This window comes from Euprymna scolopes, chromosome 2, assembly GCF_053919585.1.
Source record: "Euprymna scolopes isolate OS-2025 chromosome 2, ASM5391958v1, whole genome shotgun sequence".
NCBI classification, from domain to species: Eukaryota; Metazoa; Mollusca; class Cephalopoda; order Sepiida; family Sepiolidae; genus Euprymna; species Euprymna scolopes.
In genome coordinates this window covers 119434789-119442781 of record NC_136483.1, presented here as the reverse complement: position 1 = coordinate 119442781, position 7993 = coordinate 119434789, and positions in this window count along the sequence as shown.

Below are 7993 nucleotides of genomic sequence, written 5' to 3'. Positions count from 1 at the left end.
AGAGGACACACCTGATGGAAAGGGAACCACCCACGGAACCATCATGGCAGTGTACCAGAAAGTTGATCCTTCTAAAGAATCTACTGCAGAACCTTTGATCATAGGTGATGCAAGAGTATATCAGTCACACCCTACCATGTAGACATGATTCACTGTAACAAGTCAAAACCACAGGCTACCTAGAGGTCAAAACAGTTTGCCATCAACCCACCAAGATGCAACGGATATAGGATTTACAGAGCCCACATCTATTGATCAGCCAAGTCGGTAAATAGCACTAGTGGATAGCATGGTGCTTGTGCAGAAGTTGAGCAAGAAAAGTGACAGTCAAGAATCTGAGTGGTTGTTTCAATGACAGACTGAAACAACTAACATGAGATTATGATGAAATCATCCTCATTTTTGACACATAGCAAGCAGATTCTCTGAGGAGTGAAATCAGAGATAAACGAAGACAAGGAAAAGGTTCTGTTCAGTATCAAGTCAGAGATGACATTTACATCAAACACATCCCAATGAGGAGGTTCCTCTCCCATGCCAAGATGAAGGCTGATCTGATTGACTATCTTGCTGCCCAAACTCTAGAGTTCAACAGGGGATTATCAAAGCTGATCATCACATTTGCTTCTGGATACACTAAGGAGCAACAAAGACCTGGTCTTTGAAGTAAATAACCATGAAGAAGCAGACACGCTGCTGATCCACCAGGTTGTGCTGGCTTCACAGTGAAACCCACCTGATGCACTGTTAATATTTTTCTCCCCAGATACGGATGCTTTAGTGCCAGTCACAGCAAACTGTGACCTATTGCTGAAAAACATGTCAATTTCTATGGCCTATGGTGTTATACAAATTGAACCTATGTGGCGAGCTCTAGGTAAAGAAAGAGCTTTGTCAGCCTTCCATGCATTCACTGGGGCTGACAACATAGTGAGGTTCTCCTGTATATGCAAGACAACCTGGCTGCAGACCTACCTCAAAGCAGATACAAATGTTGTCAATGCTCTGCAAATGCTTATGGATGAAGCAGAAGTGACAGAGGGAATGCTGTCAACACTGGAGTCCTTTGCATGTGCACTTACTTGCCAAAATGGATCAACATAAAAACAATCTCTGAACTGCGATGGCATCTGTTCTGCAAGCATAGGGCAGAAAGTGACAGGCTCCCTCCAACACCTGGAGCTCTAAAGCAGCATATTTTAAGAGTCCATGTCCAAGCAAAGGTATGGGCACAAGCAGCCATTGCTCTGTAGATTTCACAACTGGATCCCCTCGAAAATAGGTACTTCAAACAATTGGATGGCATCCTGAAACCAATGACCACAGAGGTCCTCCCAGCCCCTTAGGCCATCCTTGAAATGGTCACATGCAAATGTATATTTGACTGTTCTAGCAGATGTTCCTGCAGGTCTAAAGACTTAGCCTGTACTGACACGTGTCAGTGCAGCAGCCAGTGCGAAAACGATGAAGATTCCCAAGCTTTGATGTATGAAAGTAATGTTGATGATGATGTTGATGATGATGATTATGCATATACTATGATCAAACATCTCATTATGTTTAAGATGGTTACACAAACATTCAAAGTTTACAGTTAAAAGGCATTTCAATAAAAATAACTCTCATTTAGTATCTGACTAACTGCCAGGGTTGTTAAGTTTTTTACCCATATGGTGAATTATGTGTTTCAATGGGGGGTGGTTTACAAAAGATGAAATGATAACTTGGACCATTGACTTCCTTGACACTGAAAATGTAGGCTTAGCAGTTAAAATCAGTGTTACAGCTTATTTAGAGGCCAAGATATTACAAAAGGTACATCTTACAGCAGCTATTTTGTAAATTCCAATATGGCTGCCATATACACATCTGGGAAAATTTTATAACTACCACCATTGGCTTCCTGGACCCTGAAAAAATGTAGGTTTAGTAGTTTAAATCAGTGTTCCAGCTTATTTAGAAACCGAGATATTACAAAACATACATCTTATGGCAGCCATTTTGTAAATCCAATATGGCCGCCATATACGCATCTGAGCAAATACAAACATTGATTTTCTTATTCCTGAGACAAAAACCTTTCCAAAAATGTATAGGTTTGCAAATCTCGAAAATGTTCCCACAAAAGTTAAAATTGTGCCATTAGGAACCTGACTAAAAGAGATAATTTATATATGTTTAAAATGGAAGGTCTGCAGCACTAGAAAAACATAGAATGTTCGTGAATAATTTTAGAGTTCTTGTAAAAACTAGAGGTTTATTAACTGAGACATTAGAAGAAGTCTGGACTGATTAATTAAGAGCCGTGAATTTCAGAAGTCAGGAAAATCATTATCAAAGCATGTCTGATCACTTAAATAAATTATAATTCATTGAAAGATGTTTTTTAAGAGTCAATGTTAGTAAAATATTTCAGTGAGAAGGGTTGGAAATATTTCAATGAATAAAATTTATATAGATTGCCAGACGATGATAACTTAATGAGTTGTGAGTGTGTCTGTGTGTTTGTTAATGTTTGTGTGGGTGGAGAAAGATGTTGCAGAGATGGGCGCCCAGTGGAGTTCCCAGTGAAACCCATCTGTAAATTTGGGTCAACTGGGTTCCACTGGTTTATTGAAGAAAAATCTGGCTTTTAAAGGGTTTAGGTGGCTCCCAGAAAGACCATTTTAAATAAATTCAGAAAGTTTTCTGATTGGTTCAAAATATAATTATTTGTTTTTATTCAGGATTGTGTATGTGCGGACAACATGTATACAAACATGTTTCTGCATTTTGATTTTGTATGTCAATGTGTAAACATAAACTTACTACAAATATATGGATCGGTGTTGCTGGGCGCATCACTGTGGGCATTTCTCTGAGGAACATCTCTTCACTAGCAATCACACAAACATTAGCAAACACAAGCACAAACAACTCATCGATTTATTATCGTCTGTCAATCTGTATAAACTTTATTCATTGAAATATTTCCAATCTTTCTTATTGACTATCATATTAATACAGAATCAATTGAACATTGACTCTTATGAACAACTTTCGATGAATTAAGAATGAGCAGAGAATTTGTGATAACAATTTCTGACCGATGTAACACACAGCGTTTAATTAATTCAGACTTCTTCAATGAACCCTAAAAATATTTAATGTCTCAGCTAATGAACCCTAAAAATATTTAATGTCTCAGCTAATGAACCCTAAAAATATTTAATGTCTCAGCTAATGAACCCTAAAAATATTTAATGTCTCACCTAATGAACCCTAAAAATATTTAATGTCTCAGATAATGAACCCTAAAAATATTTAATGTCTCAGCTAATGAACCCTAAAAATATTTAATGTCTCACCTAATGAACCCTAAAAATATTTAATGTCTCAGCTAATGAACTCTAAAAATATTTAATGTCTCAGCTAATGAACCCTAAAAATATTTAATGTCTCAGCTAATGAACCCTAAAAATATTTAATGTCTCAGATAATGAACTCTAAAAATATTTAATGTCTCAGCTAATGAACTCTAAAAATATTTAATGTCTCAGCTAATGAACCCTAAAAATATTTAATGTCTCAGATAATGAACTCTAAAAATATTTAATGTCTCACCTAATGAACCCTAAAAATATTTAATGTCTCACCTAATGAACCCTAAAAATATTTAATGTCTCAGCTAATGAACCCTAAAAATATTTAATGTCTCAGATAATGAACTCTAAAAATATTTAATGTCTCAGCTAATGAACCCTAAAAATATTTAATGTCTCAGATAATGAACTCTAAAAATATTTAATGTCTCAGCTAATGAACTCTAAAAATATTTAATGTCTCAGCTAATGAACTCTAACAATATTTAAGAACATTCTATGTTTTTCCTATTGCTGTAAACTTCTATTTTAAAACATATAAAATATCTTTTTTATGAATATATGCCTTCTGGACCAATTATTTTGTTTTGTCTACCATGTGACAATGTCTCTCATTTTCTCATATTTGATTATAAACCCTGCAAACATTTTCAATGAAAATATTTCTCTGAATCCCACTCATCTATAAAAATACTTCTCTCCTTACAAAACACCCTAAAGTGAAACCCAAAAACTGGCATAACTGTTAACTGCCATCCTTAAATGTGAATATTTTCACAAATTAATTAAAGATTTCAAATTTAAATTACATAATAAATACGAATCCAGATGACATTGCTGAATTTTTTTTAATCAGCGGCATCCAAAATTTCTTGAAGGTAGCTGTTGAAATTTGCCAACGTTCAAAAAACAGCTGTAAATAAAAAATTATTTAAAGATAATATATTTTAAGAATTTTATGAAAATAAACATATTTATTTGGAAAAAAAAAAAAAAAAAACAATAAAATTATCTAAAAGTTTTAGGCAAATCAGAAGTATAGGCGACTTCAAGTCCGATAGTACTGGGATCAGATATAAACCTTGATTGAAGTAAAATGTTCACAATTAATTTCAGACCAGATTTCTTACAAGCAAATATGTCTGAAGTATTTATTGCTTGTATATACAACAGTCTTAATTCGAAATCAAAATGTTTTGTTGCAAAAAAAAGTTAAGTTTTAGGTGTTTCTCTCAATTGTGATAAAAACAAAAAAATGGAAGTCGATCACATGCTCATGATGTATCGGTCATGTGACTGTTTCTGTCATCAATCTGTTGTTTGCTTACTAAATAGAGGTGGTGATTCGACACACAGCAACAAGGGTTCTGCTTTTTAGGCAATTGTGTGGTTTTACGAGTGTTTTGTAGGAGTGATGATTTGAGAATTTATTTTTTAAAATGGACTTATATCATTTAAAATAAGAATTCAGTATAAAATAAAGTTTGCAAAATTTGTTGTTTTAACAGTTTCAAAATTTTAGTGCATTTCGTTTGAAAATAATAACAAGACAATCTTTTTTGTTTATGCTTTGAATGATGGCCTTCATATTATCATTTCATTGGCTGATTTGAGTTACATGCCAGTTTTAAATTGTAAAGACTAGCAGACGACAATTTAAAATTTTTAGCAGTTTTTCCTCTCTGTGGATGCAGTTTTTTCCTTTATGAAAATTATACTTACTAAATTAATTAATTATACTCCTTCCATGATAACTTGATATGAGAATGTTGACAAGATATCTGAATGCACTTCATTTTATCATACTATAAAAGAGAGTATTATCAATAACATTTGAATATTTATTCAAATATCATAGACTCCTTTATAATTAAAGAAAGGGATGAATGTGCCAATCAACCATACAACTACTAAAGGTAGACACAAAGCAAGGAGGGAAGAGCAATAGCAAAGAAGATATGACAAACACAGATGGTCGGTTAAGGACGATAGGATATTGTGTTTTATTGTTTATCAAGAAAAAGGTAAAAAGTATGGCAATGGATATCAGAATCAGCAAGAACGGATGTCTCTCTTGGGGTTGAGATTCTTGCATCCCTGTGGTAGGATGACATGCCTCAGATTGGTCAGAGTCGTATAGATGGGATCTAATGCTGGAAACTGGTAACCAGACGTTGATGGACACTGGAACTGGATGCTGGATGTCAGTGGGCACTGGAATAGGTAGTTGGACGTTGACGGGAATCAAAGCTGGTAGGTGGATGTCAAGGAGTGCAGGAGCTGGTGACTGGAAGCTCAAGGGTAGTTAACTATTATCAGTCATTTACTTACAATCCACTGGCTGGATAAACAAATGAATGATTATAATAAATTTCACACCATATTACTTACAGTCAAAAGTGTTTTTCAGTGTTTATTAACTATATTTATTTTAATCTAGGTTTGAAATAATAGTCCTTTGTTTTTGTTTAGTTTGTAAAAATTTAGATTTGTGTTTTTTCTTTGTTGTATAAAAAACGGTCATTGCTATTTTTAGTACACATGATCGTGGCATATATATATATATATATATATATATATATATATATATATATATATATATATATATATATATATATATACTGGAATAGGTAGTTGGACGTTGATGGGAACCAAAGTGTATATTGTGATGTAACCCATAAATTGGATTACGTAATTAATTAAAAATTGAAATATTTCATTTTGGGCCAACGAGAAATGTATCGGGGGGGGGGGGGTTGTTATTTTATTATTTTACCAAAGGCAAATGAACATAGTTTCCAAGAGAGAGAGAAAAAGAGAGTATAGGAAAAAAGAGGGAGAGGCTAAACCTAAAAAGAGAGAGAAAGAGACAGTGAGTATAGAAGAGAAGGAGAGAAATGGGAGAGGCGTCTATTACCCAGGCTATCAGGTGGCCGATGACCGGGTCATTTGCTCAGAAACCCATCGATCCATGCGGGTTGCTAGGCAACGAAGAATAAAGGAAAGAAAGGGCTAAGAAATGTACTAAGAAGAGGAGAGAGAGACAGAGGGGGGGGAAGAGGAAGAAAACCTTTTGGTACAGCAGTTACTACTTGGCCGGTGCGCCAAGGCGTGCGCACGTGGAAAATTTTCCATCGCTTCACTCAGCGACAGATGTGGATAACCCCCCTCCATCAACAGTGAAAGAAACGAAGTAATGCCTGGGAGGAACTCCATATCAACAGTGAAAGGAAAGAAATAATGCTTGGGAGAACAAGCTGGCGTCGTTGGAATACAGGATGTTAATTTCACGAACACAGGAGACAGGATACTCCAAGAATAACCGAAATATTGAATGGATACGATAGGAATACTGCGTGTTATGAACTATTTGCCCGAGGCAAATAAAATGAAGGTTAAAGTTTGCTTTGAAAGTTGAAAGAAAAAAAAAAAGAGAAAAGAAGCATAAAAAGAACCGTGAGTTACAGCTCTCTCATATATTTAAGTCAATGAGTTCATATTGCCATTGTTTCGTTTGGACTGATATATTTTCTTATATTGATGTATTTCTCGTTGGCATCTTTGAATAGTATACAAAGATACCCCTCCCCATCTTTATAATTTGTTTTTTTTTATTTTTACTTAATCTCATTATCCCCTCCCTATTGTAGGTTAGTGTTTCATAATAAAATTTAATTTCGAAAATATTATCACTGGTGTTTTGCTTCGTTTCTTCTCGCATTTTTATTGTGTTCGTTTCCCGTATCTCCTTTGTTTTCTTTTTACCCGTGTTACATGTGCGATAGAATACTTGGGTTTTGCTTTCCCATAAATTCCTTTCATACCCCTACGTCTATTTATCACGTAAATCCACCACCTTTTATCGCATATGTTACAATATATATTTTTTCATATATGGGATTGTTTTGCTCCAATGTAAACAAAGAAGCAGTAACATGAGACCACAACATATTTATGAAGGTTATGTCTCAAACAGGAATTTTACTGTGTTTATGGAAAATATAACTGATTTCAAATCCTTTAAAATTTGTCTTTTTTTTATGAATATCTGTTTTATTTTGTCTTCTTTTCCTTAAAAGTTTTACTTCAAGCATTTAAGCAACCCTAATTTATTTTCTCAACTACGCAAGCGTTCTTTAATTTGTTTATGGAATGTAAATAATCATTTTTATAAATCCAATTTATTAACTTAATTATCTTTTGAAATAGTTCTGAAAAATTATGTTTCAAAAAAAAATGTTTTTAATTTTTCTTTTAAATTGTAAAATTAATATTAAAATACCAAAAAAATCGTTTTTTTTTTTTTTTTTGCCCTGATTTAGAAAATATATATTTTCGTTAGACTAAAAGAATCCTTTTAGCATCTAATTTGTAATACCTATAGTAAAGTTGGTTAAAGATTATCTGGCTGACAACATATATGATCCAGAGTCATCACTGATGTACATAAATATATGATGAGGAGCCAGGATTTTCAAAGTTAGATCAAAGTAGCAATCTGTTTGGCATATCTCGATTTCATTCCATGTAGTCTATTTTTTATTTATTTATTTAAGGCCATTCTCCACTGGAAGAAATACAACTTGAAGAAAAAGTGTCAGTAACATTCTTACTTAATTCTTTTCTATGCT